This window comes from Triturus cristatus, chromosome 8, assembly GCF_964204655.1.
Source record: "Triturus cristatus chromosome 8, aTriCri1.1, whole genome shotgun sequence".
NCBI classification, from domain to species: Eukaryota; Metazoa; Chordata; class Amphibia; order Caudata; family Salamandridae; genus Triturus; species Triturus cristatus.
In genome coordinates, this window is record NC_140591.1 from 686,999,036 (window position 1) to 687,014,575 (window position 15,540).

Here is a 15,540-nt window from a genome sequence, read left to right on the forward strand (position 1 = left end):
AATTCAACAAGGGGTCATTTGTTTAGACTTTTCATAGTTTTGCAAAGGAAACTAAATGTTGAAATAAAAAAAAAGGCAAATAGGGAAATTTGGGGTTACACACACTATCATGTTATTCATAGGACAATTCACAAAATGTGATCTTTCTTGCACATTCAATTACATTTTGAAGCCAATAAAGGAGAGAACTTTAATTCATAATGAATGTTATACTATTTTGTGTTCCAACACTTCTCTCTTTAAAAGCAGCTACAAGTAGCTCTACCTAGTGCCCCAACACAAAAGGACACAAAATGCAATGTGTAGACATCAACATTTCCAGTCAAAAGAATAACCTGTTTTAGAGATTGAGGTAGTTGTGGTATTTAGGCCCATACTTAGCCGCCACCTAGGGAAACCCACCTAACCCAGACATTTTGAAAACTACACACCCAGGAGAATCCAGGGTGATGTGCCTTCTGTGGATTGCAATATGTTTTCTTACCCACAATTACCTGCAAAGCACTAATTTGTCTGAAATCATTTATTTTTCACACATTTCTGACAAGGAAACATCCATAACTTGTGACGATCCATAAAAGTCCTACCACCCACGGTTCCTACACTGCATCTGATAAGAAGGGTGCCCCAATTGTGTAGCTTGGCCTAACTCATATTTCACAAAAATGGCCCCACAATGCAAAATTGAGACATGAACATTTCCCGTTAAAAATGATCATTTGTGGTGAAGGTTGGTAACTGCTCTATTTGGGACCGGCCCCAGCCGCTACCTAGGAAAACCTAACAAACTCAGTTATGTTTTTAAACTAATTGCAACTCACCCACACAGGCAAAAACACATATTACAAGTGACAACTCTATAAGAGCCAAGAGGTTAGCAGATAACATCCTAGTTGAGATCCAACTCCTAGAGTCCCAGATCAAATCGGTCTTGGTGACGTCCAGCTTTAACAAACAGTCCAAAGAGACGGATAAAACTACTAAGGAGTTTAGGGACACAATACTGGCAAGCAAAATAGTCAAATTTAAAAAGGATTTAGCTAAATTCTCCATGACCAAGGTCTATCCTTACACCAGTGATTCTTACACTCCCCCTGTGTTTAATCAACAAGGGAGACGACCCGGTTCAAACTATTCAACGTCAGGGAGTGATAATGATTCCTCAGACTCAGATCATGGTGGCAATCCTTCGTCAAGAGGGCGTAATTGGAACAAACGGGGTCCAAGAAGAGGCAACTTCTATGGGGGCCCACAGCAACCACAATGGTGGCCTCCTGGTCCTTTTAATTATCCACAGCCCTTTTTTCCTCATCCTGGCTTCCAGGGCCCTTTTCATCAAGATAACTATCAACAACAGCCTTTTTTAGGGCAGGGCCCACGTCGCTCCAGAGGAAGGAGAAGATCAGCACAGCCCAGTGTTCATTGGAGTCCTCCGGCATCTCGGACACGGAGCAATCTGAAAGATCCTCCAGTAGCAGGTCCCAGCAACACGACAGCTTGATTGTAAATCTGAGCAAACGGGTACTCAACAAAGATGAGACCGCTGTCCTTGAAAAAGGACTTGGGTATGTTCCTACCAACAAGGGAGACCCTTTTCAAACAAGACAAGAACTCGCGGGGTTCTTTAGAAAAGTCAGATTACGGGCTTTTTTCAAAGATAAACCAGAAGACAACCAAGAAATTGAGTCCAACACTGGCCTACGCCCTAAATCGACTTTTACTCCACCCGTCCATTTGGTCCCTCCTGAAGTACTAACGTTCGAGAGGGCTGTCCTCAGAGATGCTGAGATCATTTTTCAAAATGAAAACCGTTCTTTTTCCAACTTATCCAAAAGTGAAAGTTTTGCCCTCCGGTCGCTAGCAGATGACAGATCCATCGTCATCAAGTCTGCTGACAAAGGGGGTGCAACAGTCATTATGGATGCGGATGCATATCAATCGGAGTGTAGGAGACAACTGAGCAACACGAATTTTTATCGCCGCATTAAGTTGGATCCCACCAAGAGACTTCTTTTGACCATAAAAAACCTGACAGACGAGGCCCTAGAGCAAGGCTGGATCACCACTCATGAGGCTCAGTTCCTCTATACAGCACACCCCATTATCCCCTACTTTTATGTATTACCCAAAATACATAAGGGGGTTTTTCCTCCACCTGGTAGACCCATAATTTCGGGGATAGGGTCTATTCTTGAACCTCTCTCTACCTTTGTAGATTTTTTCTTGAAACCGCTAGTGAAAACCATGCCATCTTTTGTTGAAGACACGAAAGACTTGCTACGTATCTTGGATGGGATGCCATTCGACGTCACCCAAGACTTCCTAGTAAGTTTTGACGTGGAGTCATTGTATACATGTATTCCACAGGATGAGACACTAACAACTATAAGAACTCTCCTTGAAGGTGTCTCCCTGCAGAGCCCTACTCCAGTGGACTTCATTATGACATGTGCAACCATAGCCATGAAAGAGAACTTCTTCAAGTTCGAGGATGATCTCTTTTTACAAGTCTCTGGGACTTCCATGGGGAGCATTTTCGCCCCATCTTTGGCAAATCTGTACGTCCACCAGATCGAGCAGACGAAGATCCTCGCTGACACAAATCCGTTTCTAGGTCATATTTTGACCTGGAAGCGCTATATTGATGATATTTTTGTCATCTGGAGGGGCTCGATCGAGACGATCAGAGATTTTCACACCTGGTTGAACAACATGAACAATTTCCTTAAGTTCACTTGTGATTTTTCAAGAGAAGGCATATCCTTTTTGGATCTACGGATTAGCCCTACTAGTGATACTCTCGGCACTGAACTTTATAGAAAGCCCATGGCACGTAACTCCCTTCTCCACTTCCAGAGTCATCATCCGAGAGCTCTCAGGGAGAATCTTCCATTTGGACAATTTCTCCGCATTCGGCGGAATTGCTCTGAAATGTCCAAATACAATGAACATGCCTCCTTTCTGTCCACACAACTTCAGGAGAGACAGTACCCTAAAAAGATCATTAAGACATCTATGAAAAGAGCTAAGAATAACCATAGAGAGGCTCTGCTTGAGAGGAGACCACAGGGCCCTATCGAAGACAACAAGAGGATTACTTGCGTTAACACGTTTTGTAACTACTCTAATGCACTCAAGAAGAGCATCCTAAAGAACTGGAGGGTACTTAAAATTGAGGGTAGTTCTCTACCTCCTCCTCTTTTTGCTTTTAAAAGAGGCACGAATTTGAAAGACCAATTGGTACATACTCGCCCTAAACTAGTGAAGAACCCAGAATCTACTACACTGTGGGGGTTACCGCCAGTTGTGGGTCACTTCCCATGTGGGACCTGTTCAGTATGTCCACAAACTCGGCATACTACTGAAGTAGATATTGGGACAAATAGACCTTGGTCCCTCAAAGCACATACGAACTGCAACAGTGAAAGGGTGATTTATCTAATCAAATGCCCCTGTAACAAGAACTATGTAGGCATGACATCACGTAAGGTTAAAGTGAGAATTTCGGAGCACAAAAGCACCATTCGGTGTAAGAAAAGTGCAACTAAGCTCACTAACCATTTTTTATCAGTGGGTCATAAGGAGAACGAGCTACACTGGGTCATTCTTGAACAACCATGCATCCCCCCTCACATTACTGACATTCAGAAGTTCCTTTTACTTAGAGAGCAGAGGTGGGTGCACAGACTGCACTCAGACACAGAGGGCTTGAATGATGAAATTCCTTGGCTGTTGCTATGATTTTTCCTTATAACGAAGGTTTAGATAAGGATTTATCTACATATCAAACAACTGATATGATTGGGAGGTCTTGTTGTAGACATACTCACCTTATTTAGACTGTCTATAAATGTCTATCTGTATCTGTGTTTTACATTGGGCACTCCCAGTTATTTTTGGGCTTAATAAGACACAGCTTAGAGTGAAGCACTCTGGTTTTTCACATTTGCAGGTTATGTGAAGTACTCTGGCTCTTCACATTTGTAGGTTACGACATCCACCACTCTTAACCTACTCGTTCGCTTTGAACATGTATAGCATTATTCTAACTACACTACGAACATGAGCGGGAAGGGCACACTATTGAGTGGCCTTTGGAGTGGTGTTACGGATACCACACATGTACACTGCGGGTGATTCTCATACACCCTCGTGTGGTTCTTTGACTCTTTTGCTAATATTTTTTCACCCTTTAGCAATATTTTTCCATACCATTAATGTCTGGGGATAGGGCACAATATTATGAGTGTTATAAACCACACACACGTATTGTGAAAACGGGACTGCAGCCCATCGTCCTTGTCTCTGCGCATGCGCTTGTTTTGGCGTTACAGGCGGCTTTGAATATTCCGAGTAGATTTCGTACTCGATCACTTATAGGAATATTGCATACACAGTATTGATGGTAGCAGGTAGTCCACACTTCAGATCAGCTTCCGGAGTCTGCACATGCTTACCGCGGTCTAGGGACTCTAGATTAGTGTTCCGGTCTATGCGCATGTGCATCACTTCCTAGTGCGGGCATTGCTGTGGCCACCTAAACTGGTCCACCACACCTGTAGCGACTACAGAGAAAGAGGGATAAATAGACAGTGCTCGCCCGTCCGCAGATACCTCCGGTCTTGATTCAAAGACCGCCCCGGGGTACCGACGGACAGGTGAGCTTATACTTTGAATAGGTGCAACTATTTGAACTTTGATACGTACCTAGTGGGTGTTCCTTATCCAGCCACCTTGGTTGTTTGACTTCATTGTCTTGTTGGTCTCGTGTACCTGATAACACAGTGAGACCAGTTGTCCTGTTTAAATCAGTCAAGTTTGGTCTTACCTTTCATTTGTAAAGACCTGTATGAACAATCAAGTGGTTTGTCTCTTTAGGATACTTTTTCATGTGATATTTTCACTTGCCTAGCAACACCTTAACAAGGGGAACGATATTATACTCATGCATCGTTCTCACTAGGCTCTTTCGAATTTCTATTTTACTGACGTTTGGACTGACCATCATTTGCCATCCATTGCACTGTATGGGTGTTTCTCAGTTTTTATACCATGCCTTCAAGAGGAGAGTTTTTTCAGGCATGATTAGTTGTTACCTGTTTTCTCTCCTATTTTCTTTTATGTTTAGAGCGGGGCCCCTTTCCCTGAGTTGAGACCAGGTTGAGGTGAGGGCAGTGCCCACTTGTTATGGGTAAGTGCAATTTGATTTACTACATTAAATGCAATTCATCATTAATATATGTATGATTTAGGGCATTTAGGACTAATGACCCCTGACTTTGTCTGTACACAATTGGCCATTGTATATTTTTTCACTTTTCTTCCACAGGCATCCGGTTTTGATTGTTCCTGACCTGACCGGTGCGGTAGGATGAGTTTATTCACATACCTTTTTTGTATATTTTGTTGACACGTTTTCACACTCAACCACAGCAGTAATCTAGGTCCTGACGAATGCCCAGATACTTTTGATCTTGTGTGGGCAGAAACATGTTGACCGACCATGCTATGGACAATAGCATAATGACAAAACTATCTATGCCATATTGCCATTTTGCTTCTTAATCTTGACAAGGATCCTCTACCAATAAAGATTTTTTGAGCATCCTTAGCCATTTTTAAATTCACTTTATTATTTTTACTGCTGCTTTTAGGATCTCCCATTTGGCTCCTTGGGTAGGATTTCATCACAGATAACACCCGTGGGGGATCAGGTGACTATCCTCCTTTGGTGCTTCTTCCATGCTAGTGACCGGTTCACTGCTTTATGAACTGGTCCAGCAGGTTGGAGCAGGCAGACCCAGATGATAATAACAAATAACCACCTTAAGTGATTGATGGGTCCTGTTTCTGGAGAGGCTCTCTTATAGAGTTGTCACTTGTATTTTGGGGTTCACCTTGGCTTATTTGTGTACTTTCTTTACTCAGTCCCAGACCCAGGTTGTTTCAGTGTTGTGATATTGTTACTTAGGGGAATCACAACCTGCTGGTCTTTAAATTTTCCCTTAGACCTCCACCCACATTTTTTGTGATACTAAAAACACATATTGCCATTTTCTTTTTGATGCCAGGAGAAACGTTTTTGAGAGACAACTTGTTCCTTGTGTAAGAGCAAAGTGTGGGTGACTCACAATGTGGGCCTCTGCTTTCACCCACCAGAGCATAGGGCAATGTGTCAGCACTTTTCAGCCAGAGATTACTTATTGTACCATTCACATTTTACTTCCAGCCACGACAACATACATCATGGGCTATGGGTTAGCCCACTTATGAGGTCTTGTGCCATTCACATTTTATTACCTTCCAAAACAGCATATATCATGGGGCAATGAGTGAGCTCACCTTAGCCATTGATCAGTTACTGGGCAAATCATATTTTATTTCCACCCAATTCAGTAGTCATCACAGGACTATAGGTGAGCCCACTTTAGCTACTGATCAGTTGCCACAGATTATAGTGTGAAGCATTGGGGGCCTTTTTCTTTTTTTTACTGTGCTGCCATGAAGGGGCAGAAATGCTCCAGACAATACCAGCAATAACAAATGACTGCCAAATATTTCCTTCCCTGTAAAGGCTTATTACACCTTTCTCACCGCTAATGGTGTACCCTTGACAACCCTGAGGAGGTAGAGGAGGATGTCAACAGGTTGTTTTATGTATTAGAGCGGGTAAAACCAGGTGCATCACCCACTAGGTCCCATACGTGGCTAAGAAACTATCATTTCAGGCATACAGCATTGTTAGTCCAGTCAGTCTTAGGGTGATCTACCCCCATATTTTTGCCTCCATCCTCCATTTTTCTAATCTCACTGTTATGGGCATAATCAGTGGTAAAGGTTATGCGGCCTCTCCTCCAAACATGATAATTTTGGCTCATTCCAAAATGACATATTAAATGTACTTATAAGCCCCTAGTAAAGTGCACTACAAGTGCCCAGGGCCTGTAAATTAAATGCTACTAGTGGGCCTGCAGCACGGATTGTAACACCCGCTTAGGTAACCCTTTAAACATGTGTCAGGCCTGCCATTGCACAGCCTGTATGTGCTCTTTAAACTGCAATTTTGACATGGAAAAATAAACCTTTTGCCAGGCCTAAACCTTGTTTTATAATACATATAAATCACCCCTAGGAAAGCCCAGCAGGTATGGTGAAAAGTATTTAAAAAGCAGGGCACGTGCTCTTATGTTTTACATGTCCTCGTAATGAAAAACCCTAAAATTCATTTTTCACTACATCAAGGCCTACATCTCCCAAAGGATAACATTGGGATTACCTTATTACATTTTATAAGTGTAAATTGCAAATTTATGTTTATGGAATCCTTATGTAAAATTCTAACTTATGGTGAAGTCGGATTTTAAATTACAATTCTGAAAATGTAGTTGGCAGTTGGGATTTGTGTATTTCTCCTAGACAGCCACACACAATGTAACTGAATGGGCCATCACTGCCAGGATGGGAAAGAGGTGCTTGGCCCAGCCTCACTCACACCTGAAGAGGCTGAGCTCTGTCCCCACACAAAGATTTGCATACCCCTTGCAGTTAGTCTGGGTCCAGGACAGTGTAGATAAAGCATTTATGTACTTTAAAGGCATGTCTCTAAAAGCTTCTCCCCACTTCAAAGGCACATCTGTGTTTAAAAGAAGGATCTCAGCCACCACCGCTTCAGTACACTTCTGGACCTGTGGACACTGTCAGGAAGAAGTACTGCTGTGCTGCTGAAGGGCTGCCCCTCTGCTGGACTGCACTATGCTGGACTCCTGCTTTGCAGTGCTGACCTACTGCCTGCTGGCATCTTGACTGGGTGAGAAGTATTGGACCTGCATCTTTTGTACCCAGGACCCAGAGTGACTCCAAGCCTCAGGGACATAACAGACTTCCAACGATTTTGCACCTGCACCAGGACTCTGACATCTGCGACTCTGCCCTACCAAGTGGTACCAACCGAGTCCTGGACCCTGGAAGTGGTCCTTTTGTGCTTGCCAGTGGAACTGATGCATCTTCTCTTATGAGCGATGCATCATGAGTGATCCAACGCTTTTCCTCATCTGAGCGGAGCATCCTCATGCAGAACCAAAATATCAACACTGCTGCATGGATTGGGCCAGTGGCAAAGACCCACTTCACCCACCATAGTTCTCAGAACCGACGCGTTGCCCCAGTGGTGCAGCGCTTCCACAGTTCAGGTCCTTGCATCTCTCATTGACGGCAGCCTCAATGACAACGATGGACTCCGGATCCCAGCTTTGCAGCTCCTTGGAAGTCATAGCCAGCTGTGCGCAGCATCCCTTATGCCAGACTTCACATCGCAAGCTCTGTTGATGGGACCCTTGACGATGACTCAACAGGTCCTTGCACTGCAGCCTCACCACATCTCGGACCCAAAGCATCGCTTTGGCTGAGCAGTGTATCTTTAACCTGGATCCACACAACGCTGCACAACTAGGACTTAAGGTACTCTGACCAGCTGGCCTAACTGACATTGCCACTGAGTTAAGACTGACTACTCTGTGCCAAACTACCAAGGGGGTGAGCATATGTTAATTTGGGGTTTGCTTGTGCTTTACCCTGACAAGGATTGTAGTTGCTGCTTGACCAGGGCTTCCCCCCCAGTGAACCAACAACCCAATTTCCTAAGGGCACCAAGTCAGAATCCAAGACATCACAGGATTGGAGAGTAAGAAGGAAAATACCAGAAAACAGATCTTCACTATCTATGTACTCTAGATGTAAAACAACATTCCCATCAATATCATATTAATACCAATCCTCCTACAATTCAGAAGAAAGCTAAAATCACTGCCATACTACACCATGAGAAAACAACACTATTCTTGCATGCAAAGTGCATCCTGGGTTTGGCCTACTGGGCAGCACACTGCCGCGTCCTAATTAGCTATGCATTTTGTATGTTCAGTGAAACACAGAAAGCTCACCTTGCCAATCCTGCTACAAAAATTAAGTGGAACCTAAAATTTCTTAGGTTTGTTGTAATTCCCATACACCTGGACAGAAAGTTTGAACTATGGAAACACAGATGGGTATGAATTAATGGCAAAAGAAAGTGGGATACCCCTGTAACAATGAAACATTCCCATACTGAATGCAGATATTGGAGAATGGGTTTTTCCAGCGAGTGAAATATTTTATGTATGTAAGTACTAATGGATATCTTTAACTGGTGTAAATTTCCAGGACTTCTTTTTGGATTCCTTATGAATAGCACTAAAGTTAAAATGATGCTCCAAATTTAGGATTAGTCCAAAGGGATTACATTTTTGGATGTCAGTTCAAGGGTACCCTGAAACTGGACTTTTCTGTGGATTGCTTCATATCTCATGATGTTTGTCAGTCACATTAAAATAAGACTAAGGGCCTCAGAATGATGTTGGGCAGACTTGCGTCTACCTGACACCGTTGCGGATTGGAACCACCTGACCATAGGTTGGCGTTCTGAACACAAAATTTAAATGCGACCGCCGTGGTCAGAAACATCCATTTTTCAACTACAGCTTGTGTGGCGGGTGGAAAAGGCCCGCAGTACAAGCAACCATTGAAAAACTTGTGTTTTTAAACAGCCCTGTACTGTGTGGCAGACACCATGCAGTGACTGCCACACGGTGCAGGGATGGTTGTGCCCCCCAGGCCCCATAGTGGAGGTCACTGAGCTCACGAATGGACAGAGGCCCTACTGGGGGCACCCAAAGTCACTTTCCGACAAGGCTTTCGGAAAGTGACATCTTGATCCCGACAGCGGAGCTCAGGCTGGCTCTACCGTCATTTTGGGATTGTGATACTTTCTGATGCTCCGACTGGCTCAAGGACAGTCCCTGCACCCGATGCCTCTGCCCCCACATCGTAATGCGGCGGGTGGACTGCAGGGGCAGATGTCAGGTGTACTGCAACCGACGGTGGTCAGTTGTGGTCGACCCAACATCTGTAACAGGGCCCTAAGTGAAGTGTTCTCTTATATGTTGTAAATCATATTTCTACTCCTTTGAAACAATTTCTTCAGTCTAATTGTCATTGAATTTTGGTAGAATTCAGAAGTATCTAAAATACAACTTTAGTTCAAATACTGTATGTTGTTGACTTGCTCTGTTGCGGAAATTCATGACCAGTTGAAGAGCCAATCAATCGCAGCTTTAATGAGAAAACCGTTCAGAAAGAAGAAAGGCAGGGGCATTACTATCATAGAGTGTACTTATTGACTTCAGAATCAGCTGCAGTGATAGATTGAATGCACACAGCTCCCATGATGGCACTCATGGCTCACTTTCCTAGTCATAAAAATGGTTGCCAGAAATGGAGCGCAGGAAGAAACCAATGTAAAATGTATTGACTGCATAGAACCATCAATGCATCTGTGAGACAAAACAAACACATTGATCCTTCAAGAAAGTTTGCACTTAGAAGGTTTGTGAAGGTTTGCGACTTGATGCAGGTCACAGGATTATAGCACAATGTACCAAAACACGATGTGCTGTTTTGCGGAACATTGACAACATGATTGTTCCTAAAATTATAGTTTCTCTAGCCTTAATCATCTTAAATTAGTTCACAGTATTTGAAAAAGGTACAAAAGCATTATATTGTCAAGGTATGAGTCAAATTGAATGCAAACTATTTCTTTCCCACACTTTTTCAAACACAAAAGTGGCATTTAGACGGGCAGGAAGCGTATTATCTAAATTAGATTTTTTAATTTTTTTATAAGCTGTATTGTTGTATCTAGAATTATTTCAAAGGTATTTCAGTATGTGAGCTGCTTTTTTTCTTACTGTTGGTACTTAAAGAATAAGTTTCGCAAAATAACCTGCCAGCAGCTCTTAATACTGACAATTCAGATATCACTGATTGACATATACATAAATCACTCCCAATTGTATGCTTCAAGTATTCCAAACAATTTCTGTTTTTCAGCGCGCCCTCAGTTCTCCAAACAATAGCGTTTTGTCTAATGGTATGGCAAGGCATCACTTTACAGATATGTAAGATGCAACATTTTAAATATACAGAATGCTGCGACTTACACAATGTTTTATTTGTAAACCCTTATCCATTTTTATTATATTTATCATATAAATATATGCCCCTGTAACCTTTGGTTTATTTAGTCAATTTATGTATAGATATGGATGATGTCATCAGTAATGTCATGAGTGATGTAATCAGTGATTTCACTGACCATGTTATGAGTGATGTAATGTGTGAAGTCATAAGCAGAGCATTGCGGGGGTGTAAGTTATAGTTAACGGAGGTAACTATAACCGCTGAATTTCACTGGATTTGCACGAGTGAAATCTAAGCCTAACTATAATGGCCGTGAAACCTTTGTTTTTTTCAGTACATTTCTAAGGTTGTTTTATTCTAATTCCTAACTATTAAGTCCCTGTAACCTTTGTATTTTCAGTGAATTTCTATGTTTTTTTCAAACATGAATTCACTAAATGAACCAAAGAATATAGGGACGTTATAGTTAGGCTCAGATTTCACTCGTTCAAAACCCCTGAATTTAAGCAGTTATAGTTACTTGAGTTAACTATAACAAATGCCCCCACAGTGCATTGCTTATGACTTCACATATTACATCACTCATGACATGACATGGTCAGTGACATCACTGATGTCATTACTGATGATATCTCAAATTACATCACTGATGATGTTTTCTAAAGGTTTGTGTGTGTTGAACGTCTATACGAAGGCACCACAAAAGTTACATTTGTATACTTTGTGTACTACTAATGAGTATGAGTGATTATTTTTTTAATATAGTTTACTTGAGTCACTGTGTGACTGTGTGTTTGTGGCTGTACTGGTGTATGAGTAGATGTGTGGTTGGCTGTATGGTTGAATAAGTGGGTGTCTGAGTAGCTATGTGGGTGAACTAGTGGCTGTGGGAGTGGCAGTATTGGTAGTGAGTGGGTGTGCCAATGGTTGTATAGGTGGGTGAGGGAGTGGTTGTGTGAGTGGCTGTATGGGTGGGTGAGTGGGTTTGTCAGTGATTGTATGGGTGAGTGAGTATGTGTGTGAATGGCTGGATGAGAGAATGAGTGGGTGTGTAAGTGGCTGTATGGGTGAGTGAGTAGCACCACCCCCAATTAGGCCTACTAATACACGTAGGGCGGGAATGCAGTTACACAGCAGCCAAGGACAATCTAGCACGCCAGTGAAAGAAATGACAGGTGCCAATACACTAAATTTACCACCAGAATCAACACCATACACCATAGTGTTGGCTAATGTCCCTATTTTACAACCCGGAGTTACGGAACATTGGACTAATCTAAGAAATAAGTCGCTACATGCGATAAGTGCAAGACAGGTCTATCTAATTCCCTTTTTACAGATTTCAAAATGGGGAGCCGGGTCAGTTGGATAGGGAGATCAAAAAAATCCTTAGAAGACGACTGCATAGTGCTGTCCTTTGGGTCACCGGAGTAATTCTAGAAAGGGTGGGCAACAGGTTCATAGAGAAAACAGGGATTAGTATCCTGCCCCTTGGTTACTTCTACAAACCACCGAGCTCTATACAGCCTTTGGTAGGGGGGTTCCCGGTGGGAGGTTGGAAACAGCTCAGATGCGCCATCCCTGTGAATAATCAATATGACATTTCTAACCCCCTAGACAACAATGATTGACTGTCCTCACTGGACGAAGGGCTAACTTTGGACATAGGTATTATAAGGGACATCTCGACAGCAATAGCACCAAATGATTGGCTGGTGGTCGTGAAGACCCGTGATCCTAAGTTGTCCCATAAGTCAATTACAAAGGAACCCCTTGAGAAAAATATCACTGATAGCCCCTATTTAAGCCAAAGGCATAACTTCAATACCGAATTTAATGTAGCTATCGCAGACATCCCGTATACTGAAAACGAACCAATCCTCGGGCCTCGGGACAGCTGTGATACTGTTGCACAAGCTACAATTAATCTGCATTTAAGTACATGCACAGATATGCCACTAAACAACACTAATTGCACTATTAAGACAACGCCCCTGACGCAACATCAATCAACACCATGTCCGTTCGGCACATCTTGTGCTAGTGATCTCCCAATCGGTGCAGACACCCATGGGTGTACACCCATAATCAACAACGAGGTAAACAACACCTGAACAATAATATCGTGGAATCTGGCGGGTATCCACTCCAAACTCCAAAATCCAGATTGGTTTCCTATATAGAGATAAATGACATCTGTGTCTTTCAACAGACCTGGGCTGCAGATAAGGTACATATAAACGGTTACACTACTTATAGTGTGGAAGTTATGCCGCCCAAAATGACGGGTAGGGCTATTGGTGGGCAACTAATATTTGTAAAAAACTCTTTATCTTGCAAATATAAGCATACACCAATTGACTCTCAAGATATTATGGGGATACAGCTTGCTTTCCCGGCTGGTTTAATTTTGACCCCGTTCAACGTTTATGCTAGGTTTGAACCATATAACAGCGAATCCTCCGTACTCTCACTGTTGGACGATCTGGTTGGTATATATCAATCTAACTTTAAAGTCATTGTTGCGGGGGATTTTAATGCTGCTTTTGAACCATCTACCTTATTGAGCACTCTGCTCGAGGAAGAGGATGAGTTATGTGGTATCCCTAATCTGGTTGCTGGCGAACACGGCTCACGCCTATCATATGTCTCCCTGCAGATTGCCTCTCTAATCCCTTGTAGGAGCCTTAGAGCCTGTAATGGGAGAACTGCATCTGATTTAGGGAGGAAGGCCACCTTTAAAAGGGGTGCCTACTCTAGATTCATTGATTACATATTCGTTGATGTAAGAGTGTGGTCACTGGTTGAAGATATGAGCATCGAACAAAGGGACGACAGCGACCACAATTTTTTATTATTAAAAATGAGGGGTAATGAATTGGATAGGAATTTTTTTAAATCAAATTTCTAAAAACGAGGACTCACGCATAACTAATAACCGCAGAAGAATTGTGTGGCCTAAAGTCCAAGTTGACCAGAGCTTGTATACTAGAGTATACAACCTCTTTACATAATTTTAACTAATCTGTGTAGCAGTGTGGAAAGTACGCAACCCCCGGTACCAACTCACATTGTATCGGTGCATCTTAAATTTTTTGAGGCTCTACAAATTCTGTAAGTTAGCCAAGAATACTCTAAAATTAGCAGTTAGAGTACACTCTAGAACCAAAGTAATTCGGGCTCGCAACAGTTACAAAGTAGCGTTAAAAAAAGCCAAGCGAAACGCCGCCGACAAAAACTGACAAGATCTGGTCCTGGCTGTCCAGTGTAGGGATAGTCGCCTTTTTTGGCATATTGTCTCAAAGGGGAGTAAGGAGAATGCTTTCACTCTCAGCTATCACATCCAACCGGAGATCTGGGTGGACCAATTTATAAAACTATATTCCGGGATAGAGGTTCAGGGCAGTTCAAATACTGATAGAGCCAAGTGCACCCCATCAATCACTACCCCTGCGGCGAATGCTAATAACCCATCTTTGGTCTTCAGCCAGGAGGACACCATGTCAGCAATCAGCAGACTTAAGGCAGGAAAAACCACCGTCCCGATTTGATCCCGGGCGATTTTTACAAATCAGAACCAATGATATGGCCCCGTACATAAATCTTTTGTCTAATAGTATACTGGCTGGTGAGGACATTCCAGAAACTTGGAGGGGAGCTGAGATAATTACCATCTACAAAAAGGGCGACACTGCTATCCCCTCCAATTACAGACCCATCAGCCTGATAGACAATTTACAAAAGATTTTCTCCAGGCAGGTCCTAGATAAATTACAAGGTTGGATGGATGACCACACGATATTGTCAACATACAAGGTGGGCTTTCGTTCCAAAATAAGTACATGTGATCAAGTTTTCAGATTCACCTTACTAACCTGGAAATATGTGCTACTTAGAAAGCAGAAGCTTTATGGAGCATTCGTGGATCTGCGAGCCGCATTTGATCTGGTACCGTGTAGCTTGTTATGGAAGATTATGCTTGATCTAGGTGCCTCTCCGGATCTGGTTGCAGTGATAGCACTACTCCACATGGATAATTATGCCCAGGTTACATGGGGGAAAAATGGTGAACTAACAGAAAAGATACAGATGCAGGGTAGTGTTCGTCAAGGGTGCGTTTTAGCCCACACGCTGTTTTCCCTGGTCATCAATGATGTGGTGAGTCGCTAAATGGTTGGCGAGAATGATGCACCCTGCCTGAACGGGAAAAAAGTCCCTATCCTTCTCTTTGCAGACGATTCCTTATTAATATCTAAGACTCAAATGGGTTTGCAAATATTATTGGATAGATTTTTTAAATTTTGTAGAGATCGGAGATTGGAACTCAACACCTCCAAGACAAAATATATGGTGTTTGGGAAAGTTCGGGGTGGCGGGTAAAACATTTTGATTACCTAGGCATAGGTTTGAGTGAGTCACTCAATTGGGATTACCAGCTAAATAAGAGTTAACTAATCCTATGCTAAAGGTCTAAATCTATATTAAGATTTAATAAACAATCTTACACACAACCCCTATCCCCAG

The 15,540-nt window shown here is 42.6% G+C and overlaps 1 long non-coding RNA gene across 1 annotated transcript in view; it reads left to right on the forward strand.

The window, feature by feature from the left end:
* The window catches only part of LOC146802540 (uncharacterized), a 237,645-nt gene that overhangs the window by 55,127 nt on the left and 166,978 nt on the right, over positions 1 to 15,540 (forward strand). The window contains exon 2 of the long non-coding RNA XR_014967414.1: positions 5,129 to 5,191. This is a non-coding gene — a long non-coding RNA (uncharacterized LOC146802540). The remainder of the gene's footprint in view (positions 1 to 5,128; positions 5,192 to 15,540) is intronic.